Below are 11,394 nucleotides of genomic sequence, written 5' to 3' on the forward strand. Positions count from 1 at the left end.
CATTTTTATCTCATTTTCCATTTGTCCCTCTTACATTCAATTTGACCACAAATTAAATGTATTTTTCAGATCTAATCATTGCTAAAAAAAAAAATCTATATCCTTTTTTTGACCAATACTGAATGGCTTCATACTCCTTATTTCTCATTTTGAGAGCTGATTTGAGTTTCACATTATTTCATTTTTAAAAAAATTATGCATCAGCTATTATTTTGACATAAAAGGAAAATATAATAGTTCTTTATTTCTTTCTCATCTGGTCTCTTTCTCTTCTTACCATCAGGCATCTTATCAGAATTTCAGGATCTAGCCTTCTATCTCTTAGTTTTTTTCTCATGATTTTCTTTTCTTTGACTTTTTGCATTAGATTCGGAGTGAGTTACTTGGCTTAATCTTCTAATTCATTACATCTTTTTCATAGTGGTTTCCTGCAATACAATTCTGATGCTAACCACCTGTAGTTAGTGTTAGATTCCATGGATTAAAGTGCATCTTGCTTGACAAAACTGCCTTACTTCAGATGCCAGTTGCAAGTTAGGGGTCCCCAGACCACCTGTTCTTTGACTTCAAATTTGGAAGTTCCCACAATCCCTCAGGTTCAATAAATTCACTAGAATAACTCACAGAACTTAGGAAAGTGTTCTATATATGATTACAGTTTATTATAATGGATATAAATCAGGACCAGCCAAATGTGAGACCTATAGGGCAAGGTGTGGGAAGGTCCTGAATATGGAACTTCTGTGGTATCTCCCTGTGGAATCAGGATATGTTACCCTCCCAGTATATGCATGTGGTCATCAATGAGAAACCTTCACTGAGCTTCTGTGTCCCTGGTTTTTATTAACATTTATTATTATGTAGGTATGATTGAACTCAATCTCTAGTGCCCTTCTTCCACCATCCTCCCCAGTGATTGGACTGGCTCAAAGCTTTGATTAGAGGGTTGGCCCTGTAATCACATTGTCAGTTTCTTTGGTGACCTGCCACATCTTGATCATCTTCTTAGTATAAATTCATAACCTCAGGTATGATCCAAGGGGTTGATGAATAACAAAGACATTCCTATTACTTGGGAAATTCCAAAGATTTACTCTCCCTCCCAGGAAGCACAGAAAAAGACCAGATATATTCTTTCTTATATAACACACTGTATTGGTTCTCTTTAAGTATTTGGTTGTTCTTAGTTGTATGCTGACTCATATTTGAGATTTATTCTACTTTCCTCCCTCTGCATACTGTTTCTTCATATTATCATCTCTTCTTCAATCCCCTTTAGCCCCTTGGGCTCTTTCAGCATTCCACCCTGGGGCAAACTTGTCTGTTGCCTGCTGCTTAGCTAACATAAGTGGAAGATTCAGTAGGAAGAGTTAATCCATTTAGATGTTTTTATTTTAGTCTTCCTATTATTTCCCTTACTAGTGGATCCAGGCCATCCTTCTCCTCTTACCCATTTCCTCTAAACACAGAACATTCTCAGAACTTTTTCCACCTTTTGCATCACTCCCTTCCTAAGCATATTTAAGCTTCATTCATTTCTGCTATAACTGCCATCCCATCTCTTTTCTTTTAGAGCTCTTAATTTTTTCTTCTGCTAATTACACTGTCTATTTTCTCTCACTCATATTTTTTTTTCATTAAGAAATACTATTTGTTTTGGAGGTAGAGAGAAAGCAGACACATTACTTTTATTTATTTATTTATTTATTTATTTATTTATTTATTTATTTAAGATTTTATTTGTCAGAGAGAGAGAGAATACAAGCAGGGGGAGCAGCAGGCAGAGGGAGAAGCAGGCTCCCCACTGAGCAAGGAGCCTGATTTAGGGCTCAATTCCAGGACCCCGGGATCATGAAGTGAGCTGCAGGCAGACACTTAACTGACTGAGCCACCCAGGCATCTCTAATTTTAGAATTTTGATCTAATCTCTCTTCAATTATATTTTAAAACTGATTATTGCCGATCTGTAGGAAATACCTTGTTCTTCATATATTCATTTTGTAGTTAGCTACTTTATTTTCTTACTAGTTCCATGACTTTCTTGTTTGATTTCCTTTGGGTTTCCCAATAGTATTTTGATCTTCTTTATCTATTTTCTTCTAATATTTATAGATTGGTGTTTTTTAATTATATCATTGGATATTTCTGAGGCAATATTTGAAAATAGTAATAATGGGTCAGACTTTTTCTAAGTTCAAAGGACTAGCTTTTGAATTTATTCACTAAGTCTGTTCTTTGTCTCTTATAGTTTATGATTTTATTTTTGATATCTTTATGCTTTTCTGAGGTTTGTTTTATTTACATACATGTTTTGCAAATGAGAGATATATATCGGTTACTGTTCCAAGCACTCTACATATATAATCTCTAATCTGTGATCCTCACTCTTGCAATATAGATTGTATAATTCTCATTTTACATCTGAGGAAACTGTGGCTCAGAGTGTTTAAGTAGCTTGCCCACGGCCACATTACTAGTAAGGGGTGGAGCCAACATCCACACCAAGTTCTCTGACTCGAATTTGTTTTCATTTTTACTGTTCTAAAGAAAACATTTAGGACTATGAAACATATTCCTAGGACACCTATTGTAATACATAGTAATCTTGCATGGTTTCAGTTATCTAGGTGTATTGATGAAAAATTTTGAAGACAAATTCCCAAAGATTAGGGTTCCAAAATTTTAACTTTTTCTTTTTTTTTTTAAAGATTTTATTTATTTATTTGACAGAGGGAGACACAGCAAGAGAGGGAACCCAAGCAGGGGGAGTGGCAGAGGGAGAAGCAGGCTTCCTGCTGAGCAGGGAGCCTGATGTGGGACTCGATCCCAGGACCCTGGGATCATGACCTGAGCCAAAGGCAGACGCTTAATGACTGAGCCACACAGGCACCCAAAAATTTTAACTTTTTTTTAAAAAAGATGTATTTATTTATTTATTTCAGAGAGAGAGAGAGTAGGGGGTGGGGCAGAGGGAGAGAATCCCAAGTGGACTCCCTACCAAGTGCAGAACCCAATGGTAGGGCTCTATCCCAGGACCCCAAAATCATGACCTGAGCTGAAATCAAGAATCCAGCTGCTCAACCAACTGAGCCACTCAGGTGCCCCCCAAATTTTAACTTTTTAATTTAATTTTTTTAATACATTAAAATTAGAAATTATACGACTTCTGGTCTTAAGGAATATATGGTGGACACTCTTGACTCCTTCCTCGATAGCCACTTCCCCCCTCTTCCTTTATCAAAACCCATATTTTGTTTAGTTATCAAGGTGGTCTTCTATTTCAGGTAATGTTTGGTCCCTTCTGAACTGTAAGGGCGCTGACTCTTAATCATCTAACTCAAACATGGTGATTCCATTCCCCTTGCCAGTGTTGGTTTAGAAATGAGCAAATGATATCATTTTGGCCAATAATACTGGAGGAAAAGTCTGCTAGGTACTCTAGGAAAGTTTTCCTTACTGAATACTGGAGGAAAAGTCTGCTAGGTACTCTAGGAAAGTTTTCCTTACTGAAAAAAGGCATAGGGTAAAGAGTTTTTTTTTAAACCTCTGGATGTCATCTCAGTTACTTCCAGATTGCTGTAGCATGCATGAGGCCATGAATATAGGCAGCCTACAAAAAACGTTGGCAGAGCACAAAAAAAGAAAAATCCTGGGTCCTTGATGACATCACTTTAACTTTTGTTTAAGTCATTTTGAATTGGTTTGCACTTGCAGACAGGGCATCTTAACTGATAGAGAATTTATTGAGAATGTGATATGATATGTGACCAAATCATACATTTTACAAGTGCTGAGTAAGGTATACTTTTTGATTTTAGTTAAAAGCAGAGTTTTATAGTCATATTCCTGCTTTGATTCTAGACTCTTCCATGTAATGAACAAGTTGCTTAATTTCTCTAAGCCAGGGATTGGCAAACTTTTCCTATAGAGGTCCAGATAGTAAATATTTTGGGCTTTATAGGCCATACAGTTTCCATTGTACCTACTTAACTCTGCTATTGTGACATGAAAGCAGCCATATGTAAATGAATGAGTGAGTGTAGCTGTGTTCCACTGAAACTATTTATATTTGAATTCCATATTTCAAATGGATATAATTTTCACATTTTCATAAAATATTCTTTTTGTTGTTGTTTAACCATTTAAAAATGTAAAAAACCATTTTTAGCTTGAAGGCCATCAAAAACACCACCAATTCTGAGCAGTAAACTCTTCATTAGTAAAATAGGCATGATTAATACCCACCTATGCCAGGAGCACCTTGGAAAATATGATTGAGGTATAAGAGACTTCATGACCTTTTGCTACATGACATCTAGGAAGAAATGGACTGGTTAACTGGATCTTTAGAGTATAGTACTGCAAAGCCTTGGTAATTTAATTCCAAAAGCTAATTTATGTGACAATAGGAGAAGAACTAGAAGCATAAATGTTCTGCTTCTTAAATCTTGGTCTCTGGAGACATTAAGTATAACTTGCTAATTATGTTATTTCTTTTAGAAAATAGAAGTTGTTTTTCTCTCAGTATCTCAAATGAATAAATTATTCCATATCATAACTGTTAACTCTTATAAAAGAGGAGATCATGTCACTTTGTCACTTTAGGAAGCAGTCTTCAGGTCATACCAAAGACACTGACCATGGATGAACTGCTCTCCTGACCCCCCACTTTTTTCCTCCTAATAATGGCTGACAGAAAAGAGGCAGTCTCAGCCGCTCAAGCATTTGCAATAAAAACCTCATTGGCAGGTATCTTAGAAACTGTAGGAAGCAATATCTGATTATAACATATTAACCTGACTAGAAATAAAAGTCTTGTTGCAAAAGGCTCTTTGATTGATTTCTGTCCCTTAGATTTCTGAATTTTTTACTCTCAACTTTATAAAAAACAACAACAACAAAAAACAATGAATTAGTTAGGACCTGGCAAAAGGAGGTGAGTTCTCTCTGATTTTTGGCAAGGTTTCTTAAGGTCACTAAATTAGGATTCAGATTACATATACAGATTAAAGGAGATAGGTGTAAAAGTGTAAAGCTTTGTGGGAATTCAAAAGTTAGCCATTGTTAATTCAGTTTTTTGTTATTTTTTATCCTTGCTTATTTTATGTCTCTTGGAGCTGTCAAAACTTGAGAGGTGTGGATGAATCACTACTACTGTAGTATTTTTGTCCATTTCTCTTTATATCTAACATTTTAATGCAATGTTATTTCATACACAATGGTTTAAGATATTGCATTATAAAATATAACTTTTATTAATATAAAGTGAACTTTATTATTCTATTTATTTTCACCTAAATTCCATTTTGTCTGATATTCCTTTCTTTCTTTTTTTTTTTTTTTTTTGTCTGATATTTCTATACAACCTAGTTTCTGTTGTCCATCCTTACAATTTTAATCTCTGGTTTTGGGTGTTTTTCTCTGAATAACATATGGTTGTTTCTTAGTAGTCTTAAGGGTTTTACCTTTTATGGTGGGTGATTTATAATAATAAATATAAATAAATTAATGATTATCTTTATTTTCCTTCAGTCATCTTTATGTATTATTTTTGTTCTGCCTTGATTCTTTATAACATTTACTGTATGATTTATTTCCTTTAATTCCACCAGTTACTTTAAAATTAAATATTTGTTTTTAATTCTACTTGATTACTTTTACCAGCCAGCCAACCAGCTTCTCTTTAATCTGTAGTTCTCCTTCAGAATCAAGGGTGGAATAGTGAGAACTGGTGTTTTGGTTCAAGATTGTGGATTTAGTACACGTGGACTCGTGTGACTTTCACAGTTTTCTGGAAGATGGACAGTTTTCTGGAAGATGGAAAACAGATGTTGGTGCATTAAAACCATAGCCCCCAATGTGCTATAAGTAGGCTGCAGTGAACCGGGGGCACCAACCTCTCCTGCCTGCTAGAACCCCAGAGGGACTTCAGGCATAGTCTTGACAGGAAGGACAGAACAAGAGTAAGAAATAGGATTGACGAAGGTAGGGAGGGTCAGAAAGAGTTAATTGGAGATCAATATATAAAACACCTGTGATAATAACTCCTCCCCTCACCCCCCATGCAGAATAGGCTGGAGAGATTGCAGTCAGGTGTATACTCCCAAGAAAAAAAAGAAGTCTCTTTTCTAAAGAAATTAAGTGAAGTCAGAGGGGAGCTGGGACTTCCAATACGGGCTGTTGGCTCTGGAACAGGGGTCAGCAGACTTTATGTGAAGTGTCAGATGGTGAATATTTTAAGATTTGCAGGTCTTATAAGGTTATGATTTGTGTGATATATATTTCTTGCAGTTTTTGTGTTTGTTTTCTACAACTCTTTAAAAAGTAAGTCATTCTTAGCTCAAGGACCATATAGAAACCTGTGATCTGTAATTTGCTTCCACCCTGCTCTAGAAGGTCCTCCTTAATCTCTCATCTGATGGCTCTACAGTTGGCTAGCTAGCTCCTTAACCAGCTCTTCCTGAAAATAAACCTGCCAGTCAGATGTTCTACCCAGGCATATAGAGCACCTAATCGCAGTTCTTACTCAAGGTGCGGGGTCTGTTGAGAAACAGATCTACTTAAAGAGCAGCAGAGGAATTCACAGACCTTATCTAGAATAATCAACCAAATACTGCAGTTTTAAATATGAGTAGACAACCAAGCCTTACCAGATATTTGAGGAAATGCAACAGAATAGAGAAGACCAAGATAAACGGAAAAACTGATCCTGACAGGAAATGATATAATGCAGGGCACCGAATAGAACCTAGAGATATTTTTTAACCAGTATATTGTGAGAGACTTGAATTGTTGTTGAATCCCTAAAATGGGAACAGTTGTAGAAAATTAGTAAGAGAATAAAAAGCTCTTTAGGAATTAAAGATATCATTAAAGTTTTAAAAAAAGTCAATAGTAGGAATAAAAGGTACAGTTGAAAAAAATCTCCCAGAACATTGATAAAAGGAATTATGACAAAATATAGACCCAAAGGGGACCAGCCTAGGGTGTTCAACATCCAAATTATAGGAGTTTTATAGCAGAGGGGAAAATTATCAAAATAAATAATAGATAATTTTCCTAAGGCTTAAGGAACATGGGCCTTCCTATAGAAAGGGCCCAAAATGATTGTCCAGTACTATTTGGAAAAATTTTTTTTGTGAGAATGAGACTGGGTATCATTCTCAAAACTTCAGAACCCCAAACATAAGTTGAAGATTTTAAATATTTCTAGGGGGGCAGTGAGGGAACAACCAAACAGGTTATTTCCAAGTTTTAATGATCAGACTGGCATCGGACTTCTATCTTTATCACTGGATACTAGAAGAAAATAAAGGAATATAAAATTTGTTTTCCATGTAAATTAATATGACCAGTCAAATACTGTCATTCAAATGCAAAGACAGAAGAAAGATGTCTTTAGTCATGCAAGAATTCAAAGTTTCTACCACATCCTGTTTTAGGAAGTCAGTTGATGATGTAATACAGGAAAATGAGAAAGTAAACCTAAAGGAACACAGGTGATCTAGGAAGTAGAATCATCCACAAGGTTATTCAAGGGAAATTTTAGAATGACAGCTGAATTAGGTAGCAGTTCTAGAGAACCTTCAGTACAGATTTGAGCAGAAGGTAGGGGAGAGCTTTGGAAAGGATCTCTCAGAGAATAAAAGGGGACTACATGCAGTAAATAGTATGATTAAGAACTGAGTATTTGTGAATCTATAATAAAGCACATTATTTTTCAGTCCCCTTGCCCCTGCCAAACTATATGTACAAATAAGATGCAAATGTAAATGTAACATGATTTTAATCAATCTACAGCTTAAGAAAAGAAAATCTATTTTATGTTGCTGCTGGGAATATTATAAGTGGCCCAGATATTGTGACACTGAAACAAAATAAGCTGTTATTTTTCATACTGCATGAATTTGCTGTGAATACTATTTACATAGTTATATTAATAAAACTGTGGTTTATTGGTTTTCAACTTTTAAAGTAAATTTAGAGACAAAGTTAAGAAAGACTTAATTAGGGTTACATATCAGAATATAAATGTTAAAAACCTTTGTGATGTAAGAGTCAAGATACAGTATCACAGCCGAATGAGGAAGTGGGGAAAGAAAAGGTAGAAGCAAAGTTAGCAGCACGGTTATTATTTTACGTGATAAGGTGTCAGTGAATTGACTCAAGTTCACTGATTAAGATATATTATTTAAAATTACACATGTAACCAAGAGAAGAAATAAAGATAGTGTAACTTATCAAACATTCAAATTAAAGGGGAAAAAGGTAGTAGAAGGGAACAAAGCCTCATCTTTGCTAGCTGGGAGTTGGTTGTTGTCTAGGGTGCTGAATACAGAAATAGGATAAGGATTTTGAATTATGGAAGGAAACACCAGAGAACTGATGCCAGAAACTGTGGAGCAAATCTTGCATTGATCACATTGGTTCTTCTCTTATCTCCCTGATAATTTTTTTTTAAGATTTTATTTATTTATTTATTTGACAGAGTGATAGAGCAGGAACACAAGCAGGGGGAGTGGGAGAGGGAGAAGCAGGCTTCCCGCGGAGCAGGGAGCCCGATGCAGGGCGCAGTCCCAGGACTCTGGGATCATGACCCAAGCCGAAGCAGACACTTAACGACTGAGCTACCCAGGCGCCCCTCCCTGATAATTTCTTAATGAGTTCCTTCTCCAACCATTAAATATTAATGTTTTCCATGGTCTCTGCCTCACACAACACATGCACACTCTGAGCTAGTTTATTCACATAAATAGCTTGAGTAACCTACCTGTGGAATTTGAATCACTAATCTCTTATCTAGAACCTCGTTTTAACCTGAATGCAAGATCTGCACTTCCAAACGTTGTCCTTTTACAGGTCCCCATAGCACTTGAAATTTAACATGACCAAATGGAAATCATTATCTTACTCATGAAATCTGCTTCTATATTCCTTTGTTTTTTAATTTTTTTTAAAACTTACTTATTTTGGAGAAAGAGAATGAGAGAGTGCATGCGAGTGGCATGGAGGGAGAGGGAGAGAATCTTAAGCAGACCCCTCATTGAGCGTGGAGCCTTATTTGGGGCTCAATTTCATGACTCATGAAATCATGACCTGAGCTGAAACCAAGAGTTGGTTGCTTAACTGACTGAGCCACCCAGATGACCCCACTTTGTGTTTTTTAAACAGCTTTGTTGAGGTATACCATAAAATTCACCTATTTTAAGTGTATAATTCAATGACTCATTAAAGTTAGAGTTTATGCAGCCACCTCCACAATCCAACTTTAGCACATTTCCACCACTCTAAAAAGATCCCTTATGCTCATTTGTAGTCATTTCCTGTGTCCAGCCCCAGTCCTAAGCAATCATTAATCTACTTCTGTCTCTATTGTTTTGCATTTTCCAAAGATTTTGTATAAATGGAATCATACCATATGTGATCTTTCATGACTGGCTTCTATTGCTTAGTGTGTTTTTGAAGTTAATCCATGTTGTAATATGTTCTAATCCTTCATTCATTTTTATTGCTGAATAGCATTCTACTGTATGGCTATAACCATGTTTTGTTTACCCATTTATTAGTAAACATTTGAGTGATTTCTAGTTTTAGGTATTATGAATAATGTTGTTCTAAACATTTTGCTATATGTCTTTGTGTGGACCTGTGTTTCCACTTCTCTTGAATACATTTGTGGTAAATTTATGTTTAACTTCTTAAGGAGTGGCTGTGTCACCATCAAAGTATGAGGGATGCAGTTTCTCCATATTCTTGCTAGCCCCTGCTCTTGTGTGTCATTTTTATTAGAGCCATTAAAGGTATGCTATGATACCTCATTGTGGTTTTCAGTACCTTTCCCTCATAGATATGTAAAAGTAAGCTTGATTTCTTTCTTTCATACACTGCTCACCCATTCTCTGGGTGTGCTTATTAAACATATCTTTAATTCTCTCTCTCTCTCATCTTCATGCCTATTGCTTTATTTCTTCATTGTTCTTGATTATTAGAATAGGCTACAAACTGCTTTGCCTGATATCACTTCCTCCGTAGGTTGCAATATATTTTCCACATTGCCAACCAAATGATTTCCAAGGATGCAGATGTGATCGTCTCTCCACTGCTACAAATCCTTTTATCCTTTAAGATAGTCTAGCACGTGGACCCTGTTTATTTTACAATACCTATTCCTGCCACTCTTTCCCCCCACCATCCTGCCTTCCTATAAATCCACACACTCCACACACATATCCGGCACACATCCTGGCCTGCAATCTACCTGCAATTAACTGAGTTCATTAGGAATACATTTTTTCTTCTGTGCCTTTGAACATGCTGTTACCTCTATCTGGAATGTTCATCCATTTCTGTTCACAAACTTTTGCTCATTCTTCAAGATTCATCACAAATAATACATCCTCTTGGAGTCTTTTTTTTTTTTTTAAGATTTTATGTATTTGAGAGAGAGAATGAGAGATAGAAAGCACGAGAGGGAAGAGGGTCAGAGGGAGAAGCAGACTCCCTGCTGAGCAGGAAGCCCGATGTGGGACTCGATCCCCAGACTCCAGGATCATGACCTGACCCGAAGGCAGTCGCTTAACCAACTGAGCCACCCAGGTGCCCCATCCTCTTGGAGTCTTTCCCTGATTCTTTGTAACAGTTAAGCTTTGTTTTTTGTGTATTAATATAGTGGCTTTATAAGTCTCTGTGAGACTATATTAGGATGAATTGAATGAAATTGTAATTTTTGTAAATTCAAATATGGTTTAAATGAGTCACCCTAAAAACATTTTTGTAATTACTTGTTTATGTGTCCATCATTTCTTAGTAAGCTACTTGTTACATTTTTGTTGATAGATAAATGAACAATTGTTCTTAAGGACCAAAACTTTCATTTAGAGTAAAAAGTTAGCTCTAAAAACGTTAGGTTTCTGGGACGCCTGGGTGGCTCAGTTGGTTAAGATTCGGCCTTTGGAGGGGGCGGACCAAGATGTCGGAGGAGTGGAGACCTGGATTTCCTCTGGTCTCAGGAATTCAGCTGAATAGGGATGAAACCATTCTGAACACCTACAAACTCAACAGGAGATCGAAGAGAAGAATATCAACAACTCTCTCAACAGAAAAGCGACCACTTACTGGAAGGTAAGACATGCAGAGAAGTGAATCCCAGGCGATATTCGGGAGGATAGGCGGTGGGGGAGGGGGCCTCCATCGGCCGCTTCTGGCAAGTGCTAGAGCCGCGGAGCACAAAATCGGAACTTTTGGAAGTCAGCTATGCTGAGGGACGTCGCTCCAGTGGCTAAGGTGAGGGTGGAACCCTCGCAGGAACAGTGTGGTCTCAGGACCCTCGGGGTCACAGGAAGACCTGGGGTGCCTGAGTACGGCAGAGCTGCCAGGTATCAGAGCGGGGAAGCT

The sequence above is a fragment of the Zalophus californianus genome, chromosome 6 (assembly GCF_009762305.2).
Source record: "Zalophus californianus isolate mZalCal1 chromosome 6, mZalCal1.pri.v2, whole genome shotgun sequence".
Classification (NCBI taxonomy): domain Eukaryota; kingdom Metazoa; phylum Chordata; class Mammalia; order Carnivora; family Otariidae; genus Zalophus; species Zalophus californianus.